This window comes from Gadus morhua, chromosome 5, assembly GCF_902167405.1.
Source record: "Gadus morhua chromosome 5, gadMor3.0, whole genome shotgun sequence".
NCBI classification, from domain to species: Eukaryota; Metazoa; Chordata; class Actinopteri; order Gadiformes; family Gadidae; genus Gadus; species Gadus morhua.
Genome location: NC_044052.1, coordinates 21,810,395 through 21,825,395, shown reverse-complemented (window position 1 = coordinate 21,825,395; position 15,001 = coordinate 21,810,395). Strand labels below are relative to the sequence as shown.

General features: G+C 44.2%; 1 pseudogene; it reads right to left on the bottom strand.

Moving 5' to 3' along the window:
* Positions 1-10,644: 10,644 nt before the first annotated feature.
* LOC115544636 (uncharacterized) lies at positions 10,645-10,763 on the bottom strand (annotated as a pseudogene).
* Positions 10,764-15,001: the final 4,238 nt, after the last annotated feature.

The window sequence follows — 15,001 nt, the reverse complement described above, 5'->3', positions numbered from 1 at the left end:
TGTTGTTTTGGTGGGCCACCATTAACAAAAATGCTGATTGGATAAATTATATATGCTATGATTAAGCAATAGATCACGACAGGCTGTGGTATGTGCTCATTATACCACTGTTAAGGGGCGTTGTCCGGCCCCGACGCGCAGCGGAGGGCCGGCGACCCCCTTCACAGTGGTATAATGAGCACATACCACTGACTGAAGTGATCTATTGCTTTTATACAACGGTTACTATTATGGCAAAACGAAAGTCATAGACGCACTACATTTAAAAAGAAACCAAGAAAGTCAAAGTAGCAGTTTTATTAAAGAATACAAAAAAGTAGTCCCTCCTGGCTGCCTTCAAAATGCACGACGGTCGCTATGCAACACACTTTAGCGTCCCTCCGAGAGAAGGCTCGGCTAGAGCGGTTTGCCGGCAATTTATCCTATGGAGCAGTTCACTCGCCGATTTTAGGCTTCAGTGAACTGTGCTATTGCTATTATACAACTGTTACAATTATGGCAAAATGACTCCACACACACACTAGAAAAATACGGATGTATTCTTTGACACTTTCCACTTCAAGAAGCGGAGTGATACTTTCACAAAATGATTGGGCGTCATAACAGTTATGTATACGCTCATTATACAACAGTTAGGAACCAATCAGATCGCTGGATTCAGGCCCCCCGTTGTATAATCAGCAACACTTTGGTCAATTTGACCACGGATGCGGTCGAGGGACTATCAGAACAATTAGTTGCCACCTCCAGAATGACCGATCAGAATAGGCTAGCCTTATATATATTATTGGCAGAGCAAGCAGGGGTGTGTATAGGATGATAGGGACGACATGTTGTACTTTTATCCCCAACAATACACCTTACTGGATGGATGGAGAACCTGTTTGGGGTGAGTGCTCCAGGAGCGCCAGGTGACATCCAAGCTTACATGGAGATCAAGTATGAATCGGTGGACACAGGCGAGGATCTGCCAGAGGGGCCCGCCCTGATCCGGCTCCTCGTTTGGGAAAATGTTCCTGACTTCTGGGACGGGCGAGTTGATAATTGGATGCCAGGAGGACGCTCACATGTGATCGTGCTACCAACCTTGCTGTGTTCTTTTGGAAAAAGGTCGCAGAGTCAGGATCGCTTGTAACTCACTTTATTTGGTAAAGGTTTTGTTATGATATCTATGAAGCAAAAGGAGGGGAATTGTATGGGCACACGTGGAGATACGCTTGGTAAGACATCTAATGGGTACGTGACATAGAGCGTTCTGGCCCCCTGGGCTATGTGTTGTGACTTTAAAACCTGGTGTTGGTCCCTTGTGGCTATGTGTGGGCATTGCCACTTGGTTTGTGGCTTGGTGCTGACCTCTAGTGGCTCCTGTGCACATTGATTAATCAATGTACAACAGGTGTGCAGCTTCACCCAGCCCCACAACCACTAATCCACACTCCATAAAACAAAATACATAAGCTGGGCTCTGACCAGTCTTACCATACCCAACTAAAACAACAGACTCTTAACCAACTTAAAAAATAAATTGAAAAAAACATTGTCCCCACTCCCCACACCTCCCCAAGCGTGACCTCTGAGCGACCTCCCCCCCCTCCATCCTGGAGACCAGAGGTCTGAGCTGCTGCCTTGACGGGCCACGTGTTGCAGGGCTGTCTGGATGGGCTGGATGGGTTAGTTATGGATCTCAAACTCTAATGATTGGGTATTTGGGTCAGTGATAGCAGGATGACACTACAAACAAACATTAGCTATGTTACAATTATATGCAAAAAGAAAGAAAAAACAGCACAATCACAACTGGATAAAGTGTTAACATTATTAAAACACACACACTGGTTCATAAAGTTTGACTGGAAATCACATTTTACACATTCTGAAATGGTGTATCGCTGTGTTTGAACCGCTTTCATCGTCCAAATCAATAAATAAATATTACCCCCCCTTTAAATTCCCTGAAAACAACTAAATCGATCAGAGTTTAAGAAACATCTCTACTGTGTGGATATTATTTCTGAATCAGCGTAGCCAGACAGAGATAGAAGCCAACAGATACTTTATCTAGTCTTTCGGTACAATCCTGAACTCACAAGCTCAACATTTCGAAACAAAAGACTGATACATGACACACCTACATCTGCTCGTGAAGGAATGAATTGATTAACTTCTAAAGTGAATGTATCCTATATTCTATGTCACATTGTCCATAATGTGGAATTATGCAGAACAAGCCATCTACCACAGACACTCTGAGCTACAGCATTCGGAAGCTTCACTACGTAGGACCTTGTCGGAATCAGCAGCTCTGTTCCCCAGTGAGGCCAAGTTAGGTGCAGCGAATTTGATTCTCTCTTGTGGAACTATAGAAGTGCAACTTCTTCACTCCCTCGGTCTGACCTGCGGAAACATAAATATATACAAGAAGGATAATGAAAGTGGCGTAGAATACCTACAGCTGATTACACTCATTCACACTCCTAGGTTGAGCACAATACTTATGAGGACTGTGTAGCAATATATTAAAAACAACAACATAGTTGTTTTTAATATATTGCCATTGCACTGAACTGCCTTGCACTGTATTTATATTTATATTTAAATCTTAAATCTCTGACCGTATATTGACTGCACTGATATTGCTCCATTTCTTCCCTCTCTTATGTTGTTATTGTATATTCTTTTTTGCAAATTAGTATATTATATTGTATTGTTATACTGTATACTTAACAGTATATTTATACATTATAGTTATTTTATGTATTAACGATAGGTTAAGTGTTGAGTGTTGTACTTTGAGGGCAAAGGGTTAACCGGAGTCAAATTCCTTGTTTGTTATGCAAACCTGGCCAATAAAAATGAATCTGAATCTGAGAGCTAACGTTACATTGTACATATTTATAGTTCGAAATTCGTCCCAGCCTTTATACCACAGGTACTCTAGGGTCTATAACATATAACCGCGTTGTCTGATAACAGTTTAATTCATTTTTCACAATTTACCAGCTCTCGTTTTAAAGAGAAATAACCTTGCCACTCGTTTCAATGGGAATCGTGACGGTTTATACTTTCTACACTTTCTACACGAGAGCTGGTAAATTGTGTACAAATTATAAATTTGTACACAATTTACCAGCTCTCGTTTTGAAGGCTGAACAGACAATTTGACTGGAACTACTTAGTAGGTGTTGTGACGACCCCGCCTACTTGTTTACTACCTCTCTCCCTTAAGGTGATCAGCTGATGCCATCAGCTGGATCTGGAGCACCTGGGACCGGTGCTCCAGCCGAATAAAAGAGCAGCTGATTGCTTGCTGTGGGCGCTACTCATTGGCCCTTCTTACAGGCGTCCACACCTTTTGGGGTTTTCGTTGGCGGTTTCGTTGAAGTTATGTTTTGTATGGAAATAAACCTTTATTTTATATTGGTAATGCACCGTCTCTCCCGTTTTTGTCATCGCCGTTGAGCCGGGTTATGACCAATGGGGGCTCGTCCATTCGGTTTGCCATAGTTGAGTGTAGATTTTGTTTGACGTGAGTTTGGAGTTTGGTTGGCCTGGCTGCAGGTGTTTTCCTTTTAGTACGGACTTTGTGGGCGGTGCTGGTGGAGGCACACCGGCACACATGTGCCTTTGTTTGTTTGCCTTAAGGGTAAAACGGTTGTTGCTCATTTTGCGAGTGTTTTTCCGTAATTAAGGGGAGAGTTCATGGTGCATATGGGCTGACGGATCAGGGTGAGTATCTGGGTCGCTCATTTAATTTATGCCATTAACAATAGCCGGTTGACAAGTGTTGTCCTCAGCGTGTGGGTCTTAGTGCGGTGCGGAGTTTTCCCTGGTAGGCATAGCGGCGTTCCCCTTTGGGTTCGTTGGGGGGTCGTGGTAGTGTTGTGGCGGCATAGTGGTTAAAGCATTGTCTTGGGAGCATGTCCGTGATTTCGGGGGAGTTGCTGGCTTGCTAGTCGCTTTCCCGGGTCAGCGGTCTCTAGTGCGTAAGTACCCGCCACTGCCCGCTGCATGAAGACTAGCCGGGAGTTTAGGTAGGGGGTTGATGTTTAGTTAGCGGGGAAACTCCAAACTGGGATCCTATTAGGGCGCATGGGGACACTTCGCTGTCTTGCTGGTCCGGTTCGGGCATAACGGTGTGTTTTGCTTGGTCCTAGTGGTGGTTTTGAGATGGCTGAATGTGAAGCGTTTGTGGCGGCTCCGTCAGAGGAGGCCTTGGACAAGTGTACAAAGGAACAGTTGTTGAAACTGTCGGATTATTATTCGGTGGCCGGGATAGAAAGGAAGCGTAAAGAAGATATTAAAATTGCTTTGAAGGTAAAACTTATTGAACTGGGAGTCCTTACGTCTGGCCCGGTGCCAGCTTATCCACCTGCCGTAGGCATGCCTTTTCAGACCCAGGGGCTGACGTTTGAGCAGCAAAAGGAGCTCCTCTCGATGCAGTTGGAACATGAGAGATTTAAATGTGAGATGGAAGCAAAAAAAAAAATAGAGCTGGAGGTGATCCGCCAGCGGGAGGGTTATCGTCTGGCTGCTGAGAGTCAGAAGGGGCAGGTGTCTGGGGTCGGTGCGCGGCCCTTTGACATCAACAACTTGCGGCTGTTGCCACCGTTTAATGAGAGGGATCCTGACTCATTTTTTGTGCTTTTTGAGCGTGTTTCCGGGGCGAGGCGTTGGTCTGATGAGGACTGTGCTCTGCTGCTCCAGTGCGTCCTCACGGGTAAGGCGCAGGGGGCATATTCGTCTATGAGCGCGGCTGATAGCAGTAGTTACGTTAAAATAAAATCTGCAGTGCTGAAGGCTTATGAGCTTGTGCCTGAAGCATATCGCCAACGTTTTCGGGCTTGGGAAAGGGAAAGTGGCCAAACCTATGTTGAATTTGTTCGGGATTTAACTACCCATTTTAAACGTTGGTTGGCTGCGCTTGATATATCTACTTTTGATGAGTTGTGTGAGTTGGTAATTTTGGAGCAGTTTAAAAATACGCTACCTGGTATGATTGCAACATATATTAATGAAAGGAAGATTGCCTCTGCTGCAGAAGCGGCTGTGTCAGCAGATGAGTACATGCTGCTCCATAAGGGCGATGTGAGAGAGCGCGCACTCGGCCGCTATGATTCTGGCTGGGGTGGAAGCAGGCGAGGTGTTGCGGCGGCTGACCAGATGCGTTCCGGGACGTCTGGCATGTTTAGACCCGAGTCTTACTCACGGAGCAGTGTTGACAGCAGTATAACCTGTAACTATTGTCGTGAGATGGGCCATTGGAAGGCTGATTGTCCGGGGTTGCGGTCTAGACATGGGGGGAGCAGCTATAATGTTAAGCCGGCTGCAGCTACGCTGGGAAATGGCTGTGTTTCTAATGGGTTTTCCTCTGTCTGTGAGCCGGATGTTCTGAAAGCATACGCTCCTTTCATTAGAAGTGGTTTTGTATCGCTAGTTGGTAGCGATGTTAAAGTCCCGGTTACAATCTTGAGGGACACAGGGGCATATGATTCCTATATGACTGAGTCAGTGCTGCCTTTGTCCGCGGAGACGGGACAGCGGGGACCGTATTCTCAGTCGAGGGATGGGGTTGACGGTTTTACCCGTGCCCTTGCATAAGGTGGTCCTGGATTGTGAGCTTGTGCAGGGTGAGGTAGCTGTGGGAGTGCGGCCGGCGTTGCCTATAGAGGGGGTTCATTTTATTTTGGGCAATGGCTTGGCTGGCGGCCGCCTCTGGGCTGATGCTCCTCCCTCACCTGTTGTTACGCTCTGTCCGGTTAGTACTGTCTCTGACTGGAGTTCCAGTGAGGTACCTGAGGTTCTTTCAGCCTGTGTGGTTACAGGAGCAATGAGTAAGGCTGAGCCTGAGTTATCAGATGGGGAGCTTGGTGACGATGATTTTGAGGATCCGTCTTTGTCTGATTTTCCACTGTCAGTGTCACAGAGCGAGTTGCTGCAGGAGCAAATTGGTGATTCCTCTTTAACTGAATTATTTGGTCGTGTTTTGTCTGCTGCAGAGATAAAGAGTGCAGCCAGTGGCTACTTTTTGCGTAGCAGACTGCTGTTTCGGAAATGGGCTGTTTTGGGTGACGGTGTGGGGGATGCTGTGTACCAGTTGGTTGTACCGACTAAATTCAGGCCTCTGGTCCTTAAAGTGGCACACGACGAGAGTGGGCACTTTGGTGTCAGGAAAACGTATTTAAATGTCTTGAAACGGTTCTTTTGGCCGCGTGTAAAACGAGATGTTGCCGAATATGTTAAAACCTGCCATGTGTGCCAATTAACGGGGAAGCCGAATCAGAGTGTGAAGTCTGCTCCTCTGCAACCGATTCCTGCTTAGCCACCAAAAAATCTGATTGATTTTGTGAACGGATTTCGGCATCGTTTGTTCGTGGCGGGTAGTATGGCACGGGACAAGTTGCAGATGTCGCAGGGCAAAATGAAAAAAAAATATGACCGTCACACAGAGCAGCGAGAGTTTAGCCCCTGGGACCAAGTTTTGGCATTAATGCCTATTGTGGGTTCGCCGTTCCAGGCTAGGTATACCGGCCCGTATACAGTCATTGAGAAACTCTCGGATTTGAACTATTTCATTGCGACACCAGAGCGGAGAAAGTCCAAACAGCTTTGTCACATTAACTTGTTGAAGCCGTTAGAACTACAACCGTGTTAGTGAGTCAGGTCAGGCTGAGGAAGGCGTGCGTCCGGTTCTGGTTGCTAGTTCAGTGGCTGGGATGCATGGGATGAGATGGTCGGTATGGAGATGAGTTGGTCGGTATGGAGATGAGTTGGTCGGTATGGAGATGAGTTGGTCGGTAGGGTAAAGAGTTGGTCGGTATGTGGGTGGAGTTATGTGTGTTCTTTCTTAGATTTATCTTGTCTTTGAATTAATATATTTTTGGGGTGGATAATTTCAGGTCAATTGGTTTAGCATGTGCCGGTGTTCCTTTTGGGACACCGACTTTATGGGGGGGGGTGTGACGACCCCGCCTACTTGTTGACTACCTCTCTCCCTTAAGGTGATCAGCTGATGCCATCAGCTGGATCTGGAGCACCTGGGACCGGTGCTCCAGCCGAATAAAAGAGCAGCTGATTGCTTGCTGTGGGCGCTACTCATTGGCCCTCCTTACAGGCGTCCACACCTTTTGGGGATTTCGTTGGCGGTTTCGTTAAAGTTATGTTTTGTATGGAAATAAACCTTTATTTTATATTGGTAATGCACCGTCTCTCCCGTTTTTGTCATCGCCGTTGAGTCGGGTTATGACATATATATATATATATATATATATCCCTGATATACCATATATCAGGGATTAGCCAATCAGAATCGAGTATTTCCCAAGACCATGGTATAAATGTATAGATATATATAGCTTGATAAGGACCTGCTAATAGTCTAGACCGACCTGTGAAACAGATGAAGTTAAGATGCTCTTCACAGGAGCGTTGCCTCCATGTGGAAGGTTCCACACTGGACACGCCCCCACAGGGGCTGGAATGGTGTGAGCCTTCGTCCCATTGGCTGAAGTCCATCGGGTCACCGGACATCCAAAACCAGGAGCTTCCTAAAATGGACCTAACAACATTGACAGAGATAAATGGTGAGCTGGTTTGAAGGAAGAATAATGTGGCCAAATATTTAGCTTTTGTGATATTCATAGTATTTCATCAAACAAAGTGATGGACAACAAGTTGATCTTAAGGACTTGATTGCCTGATAGGCACTAAGGTCTGGGCAGTACCTGCGCAGGCCCACCCAGAGGTGGCTGGTTAGTGGGAAGGGGGCGCGAGCCACCAGCTCATCAATCCTCTCCTGGTCTTCTGGGCCTATGAGGCTCAGCAGGTCCCAGTGAGAGTCTCTGCAGTAGAGCAGGGCGTCTGACCAGCACAGCCGCCTCCCCACCAGAGTGATGTTCCTCCCCGTCTCCTGAATGCTGACGGAGGGTGGAGCATGCCCTAACTCTGGGGAACCAAAAGACAGTGTGGCTGTGAGGGATTACTACTCTCAGCCGTGTAAGTATCCCTTTATTTCTCTTTGAGCACCTTATCCCTACCCACTATTAAGACATTTAGCAGACACTTTTACATCTACCAAAGAGTCATTTCTGACACTAAATCGTCAAACAGTGTGGGATGTTTTTTAAATGCATAAACAACACCATCAGACACTTGGCTTTACTTTTCCCTCAGAAATCTCAGCACACGTGAACTCAATTGATGTCGAAGTCTATTGGGTGTCTTGGCCCATACAGAAAACCACATACTTCATATTTCACTCTGAAATATCCCAATACAGAACAGTCACGTAGATCAGTGGGGCCTCACGTTTGACTTTTGGTGGACCACTAAATTGTCGTCAAGACCATTCACTGACCAACTTATATGCAAACAGCAGAAAAAAGGTAAATACAAATGCAGTGCTTGAGCAAAGAGTGCCATCAAACCCTTTGCACACAAGTATTGCTGCAGGAAGGCCATGGCCAGTGGGAAACAGCGGAAAGAAGAAGTCAGCAACGCTGCTTATGCTCCTTTTGTGTATATTCAGCATTCACAAATCAACACAAATCATCAATTGAGAACATTACAATGCAAAAAAGTGACAAACAAACCATAATACTTTGTTTACTGAATATTTATAATTTAATCTTTAATCTGTATTTTCTTTTCCTTTATCTTGCATTTGCCTCTTTCAAGAATAAAATTCAACGTACCAGCTGCAGTACCCTCGTGTTCCATTAGTAGTAAGCGTACCACCTGCAGTACCCTCGTGTTCCACCAGTAGTAAGCGTACCAACTGCAGTACCATCGTGTTCCACCAGTAGTAAGCGTACCACCTGCAGTACCCTCGTGTTCCACCAGTAGTAAGCGTACCACCTGCAGTACCCTCGTGTTCCACCAGTAGTAAGCGTACCACCTGCAGTACCCTCGTGTTCCACCAGTAGTGAGCGTACCACCTGCAGTACCATCGTGTTCCACCAGTAGTAAGCGTACCACCTGCAGTACCATCGTTTTCCACCAGTAGCAAGCGTACCACAGGTTGAAAACACTGCATGCTGATTGCCCTTTGCTAGATTATTTTACAAAAAGCATCTTACAATACCTGTGCATTTATTGTTATAACATGTAGCCCAGAGAAAAACAAACCTCTAATGCTGGGAGTTATACTGCCATTCTCAACCAGTTGAGCCATACAGTGTTTGACCATTGACCAAATATGTTTTACCAGCAATGGTACTGGTACACCAATCCCCCTTTGATGATCATGTAATGATGGACGGGGTCCCTACCTCCATACACCTTGACCTCACAGAGCTGCAGATATTCGATTTCATGAGAGGACCGGTAGAAGTTGATAAACCTTCCTTCCATTCCCCAACATTTGACAGTCTGAGTCAAGCAGCCTGGGTCATCGTTGATGATGGCACACCTGAGCGAAAGACAGAGACGATACAGTAGTCTGGTGAAGGTAGGTATCAGAGGCTAAATTCCAGTACCTGGTGTGTGTCCAAGTGTACTAGAGCAGAGCACTGGTTGTGTTTCCTATTCTATACTTTTATCCAAAGACACTTAAAAGCAGGTTGAGGTCATGAGAGATAAAACCCAGAAAGATTTGCTGGGAGTCTAACAGTATGGAGCAAATGTAGGGACGGTGACCTGTGATTCACCTTGGATTGTCATTGCCGTTGTTTGACAGTGAATCCCCGATGAGAATTTCCACGTTGTTGAGCATGCTCCTACCGATATTCCTATTGGTGACCACAATCTCTGACACCCGGTACACACCAGGAAGCTCCAGCCTCCACCATGGTTTAGCCTGTTTGGCGGTAATGCTGCAAGTGTAGTGCTCAAAGTCAGGGTCGCTGTTCCCATCGATGGAGCGTTCGGCCAGCCCTCCCCAATCGGTTGTAGACTGAATAGCCGTGCCACTCAATGCTACGTTAATGCGGGATGCAACTAATGGAGAGTGAAACCACAGGCTAGTTTGTCAAGTTGAAAAAACATATTGAAATACTTGCCTGATTGGATAACTTGTAATCGGCCCCTAAATTGGGCACATAGAAATACCTGAAAATCCAGGGGACTTCCACAAGAGGACCAAAACACCTGGTGAAGAGAAAATATTATTTACTTAAAATAAGTAATATCTCAGCTATTATCAGCTAATATTTACAAGCATATATCCCGCAACTATGTGGATAAATGACTCTGCAACAAGTCAAGAATCGTGGCGAAGGGAAATGGGGAATGTACTAAGCCTTGAAAAAATCAGATACCACAACAATGAAAAATTGAAATTTTCTAATAATAGATTGAATTAATCTAGCACTTTTCTAGACGTGTGTAGATCCCACTTGGGTGATGAACGGCAGCCAATCTGCACCAGAAGGCTCACCACACACCAGCTTGAGGGAATTAATGAGTCAGCCAATTATGGGGCAAGATTGAATGAGCCTGGTGGGGCAGTTTTAGCAAGGACACCGGGGAAACCCCAACTCTTTGCGATAAGTGCCCTAGGATCTTTATATGACCTCAGTGAGTCAGGACCTCATTTTTACGTCTCCTCCGAAGGGCGACGCCTTCCACAGCACAGTATCCCCGTCACTGCACTGGGATTGATGTTAAGGCCAGAGGGAAGAGTTCCATCTTTTTGCCACCACCCGAAACCACCTACAGCACCTGGTATTACCAGGCGGTCTCCCATCCAAGTACTAACCAGACCCAACCATGCTTAGCTTCCGAGATCAGACGAGACCGGGCGGGTTCATAGTGGTAAGCCTGTCTGATCTGGGACCCTCCACTGTTGTACATAAAGGGCCAAGACTGAGACCTAATGTACACTTCTGGAAACCCTGATCAATGTTTTCTTTGGGATATTTATTTCTTAATGTAAATACTCTGTATTGAACTGCATTACATTCATGATTCTCATGCCTGTTTTGCAATATGTGCAATGTTCAATCCATAACCAAAATTACTTTTATTTATATCTGTAAAAAAATAAATTATCTATAGTATATATATAAAAAAACAAGAGGCAAGCCGTCAACAGTTATGGTAGGTACATTTTCATAAATTAAATTCAATGAACCGGATAATGATTAGTACTGTAGTGCTGTGGAAAACCTACCAATCAAACTGCAGATGAGACGAATGGACCCCATAGTTGATACTTGAGAAAGAACCTGTTCAGATCATAAATAGTACAAGCTACTTGGTAGACATGTCTTCATGTTAACATTCTTTCAAAAGTGAAGGATCTACCATCAAAAAGCAAAACAACGAAACTCTAAAAGAGTTATCTCTCTGATTTGAGATGGTACTCACCTGTAGAGTCGGTAGCTCAAATCCAAGGAACAACAAGAAATAGAATGGAGACACTTGTGTGTCCGTTTTCCCTTTCTCACACAGAGATCACATATTCTCTTTGTGCAACTTGTTGAGTCTGTTGTGTCTCACACAAAGACTTTTGGCTAATGGCTCGCTGAAAACGCGTCACATGGTGTAAAATTAGCAAATTCCTGGTCCGGTCGTCAGTGTACTTATACCTAATTGTCTACACAAATGATGTTTGCAAATAGCCAACCTCCTTCAAATTTCGCTCTGCAGTTGCTAGTAATGTTTCCCTTCTATCTATCTGTCATCAGAGGAGATATTCTCACAGATACAAAATATTAAACATCTCGTTGTTGTTGGATTTGATGTGGAAATGCTAACATCTTATACCTTTCATCTCTATAGCTGCTGTAAATAACCTCTAACCTAATACCTTCACCTAACTAAGAAACCAGATAAAATAAGCAATTTATCAAACGTAATTTAGAAAGCTGAAGTGTGAGAAGCTCACTTTAAAAGTATTAAAGGCAGAACAGTAAAATAACCATGGGGCTTATTACATGCACATGATATTGTCTGGCTGGGTAGTCTAGGCTGAGAAGAAACTTGGGCCTTGTCTTTCTCTGTCTTGCTCTGTACCTTCCTCTCCAATTTCTTGTGCAAAGATATTCAATGAGGGGGAAATACATGTGTGTATTTCTTCCTCCATGTATTCATTCTGAAGTATAATTTTAGAAGCATTATATGTAATTATTTGTAATTCTTAGTAATAGATTTATTTTTTAAATAGTTTTTACTTGTCCAGGCTGATAATACTTGTCTTTGAAACATTAAACTCCACCCATTAAACAGGGACGTTTGAAGGTGGTTAGATATTTGCAAACATTATTTCCATAGACCAGATTAGGTATGGTCACAGTCTACTGACGACCGGTCCGTGACACAACTCATTTTACTGCCTGATCTCACCTAACTCGCATGCAGCGAGCAATTTACTTTGTGTGAGACCCGTCAATGTCTCAAAGGATCATGTTAAACTCTGTCACATGGTCTTGCTCTGTCACATGGTCTTGCTAACCCCTGGTTAACCATGTTATGTCTGACGTCTCCCAATTAACCCAAACAGTATATTCTGCGACACCCCATTGGTTCCTTGAGCCTGCTCCACCCTCTCCAGGGAGTACCCGTCCCCACCTCCCTTCTGGAGCCTGGATCTTCGGTGTCCTGGCTGGCAGAGGGGCGGAGGGGCCTGGGCTGATGCGTGATGGACCCCGGGGCCGCTAGCCGCAGACGGATGCCTCTTGCTGCCTCCCCAGTCCTCAAGCCCCCTGTGGTTTGTGCCCTGAGGCCAAGAGGCGCTCACTGTGGGCTTTTGTCTTGGCCACTGAGGCGGCGCAGTTGGGAAGGGTTGAGGATGTCGACCAGGGGAAGGAAGAAGGTCAAAAGTGGGGTGTGGAAAAATATACTTGCTATTCAATTGTGAGGTGTCGGACATAACGAGGTAAACAAGGTTTGCTCTGTCTATGCTAAATTCGATTTTAAGGTACAACAAGAAAATAGACCGGAGAATAGTAATTCTTGAATCGTTCACGTTATTCTTCTGAATGTTTTGTTATAAACACAGTGGAAACCACGGGAGCTGGAAACAGCGTAGAGTAAGTAATCCCCTGTTATAATGTTACAACAAATTCACAACCTGTTGGACAGAAACAATGACAACTTGATTGCTGTTAGAGAATGTTGCCCACGTAGTAAGCATCAGTTTTTCAATACTGAGCGTCTGTAGCCTAAATTGAGCAGCTAGCCAACAGTTGTACAGTCTGCTCCCTCTCACACACACACACACACACACACTATGCGTGCACGCACACACCCAGAAAATGAATAATGAATAAATAATTGTCCGTCTTCAAAACTCGAGGAGCCCTGTAAAAGTATAGGCCTTTGTTTTGTGAAGCTGTCCTGTAAAACTAGACATTAGCCTTCTGAATAATGACTTCAGGAAATTCTTCATGAACAGAGGCAGAGGGAGAGGAGCAGTGAGGAGAGCTGAGATGGACGAGGGAGGTATGATAATTGCCCACATTAACGTTAACATTAATAGTTATGCTGGTAATTGCTATTATGATGTGCTGTGATTTGATTAATGGTTTAATGGCAAACTTAAATAAGTTTGCTGCATTTGAAAATGTACCTTTTATAATCTAGACTAGAGCAACAATTAGCATTTAAAGTTGTCCACAGCATATTCCCTGAGAGATACGGTAATTACAGACATTATATTAAAAGTGATCATTTAATCAAGAGATAATAATCGACAATGCCTAAAATTTGACGAAATAAGTAGGATAAAATGTTACCTACATTTCTAATTCACGTTATCCACAGTGAAGTGAAAACAAAATAGAAGAAGAAAGTACCATGTGCGTGTGTGTTTATTCTGTGTCACTGTAGCATCATTACCGTATGATTTATGAATTGCTACAAGTTCGGATGACTCTTTATTCTACCCTAGTGAGAAATTAAATCAAAGTGCGGATGCTGAAATCAAAAATTTGGCTCAATTGAATTGTGTAGATGCACTACCAGTAGCACTAATGAGTTATGACATGCAAGCTAACAGAATGACACATCTAACCCCGAATGAAATGCTTACGGGTCGACTCATGCCTTCGCCTACATTTCGAGGGCCCCATAAGGGAGCAATTAGACATAGAATTAAGAAATATATGTTTGATAACTAACAGCTATACATGAGTTTGTATTCCAACAAGAGAAACACAAAGTTCCGGAGCCAGATGCATACCCGCACAGAGCCGACCAACTACCCCAGGACCAGAGCCAGCCGCGCCAAGAGCAACAGCCACATGATGCAATCAAATAGAGGCAGGGTTTGAATCAGTTGTTTTGGTGGGCCACCATTAACAAAAATGTCGATTGGATAAATTATATATGCTATAATCAGCAACGGTTTGGTCAATTTGACAACGGATGCGGTCAAGGGACTATCAGAACAATTAGATGCCACCTCCAGAATGACCTATCAGAATAGGCTAGCCTTATATATGTATGGATATCAAACTCTAATGATTGGGTATTTGGGTCAGTGATAGCAGGATGACACTAGTAACAAACATTAGCTATGTTGCAATTATATGCAAAAAGAAAGAAAAAACAGCACAATCACAACTGGATAAAGTGTTAACATTATTAAAACGCACACACTGGTTCATAAAGATTGACTGGAAATCACATTTTACACATTCTCAAATGGTGTATCTCTGTGTTTGAACTGCTTTCATCATCCAAATCAATAAATAAATATTACCCCCCCTCTAAATTCCCTGAAAACAACTAAATCGATCAGAGTTTAAGAAACATCTCTACAGTGTGGATATTATTTCTGAATCAGCTTAGCCAGACAGAGATAGAAGCCAACAGATACTTTATCGAATCTTTCGATACAATCCTGAACTCACAAGCTCAACATTTCGAAACAAAAGACTGATGCATGACACACCTACATCTGCTCGTGAAGGAATGAATTGATTAACTTCTAAAGTGAATGTATTCTACATGCTATGTCACATTGTCCATAATGTTATATCATGCAGAACAAGCCATCTACCACAGACACTCTGAGCTACAGCATTCAGAGGCTTCACTACGTAGGACCTTGTCGGAATCA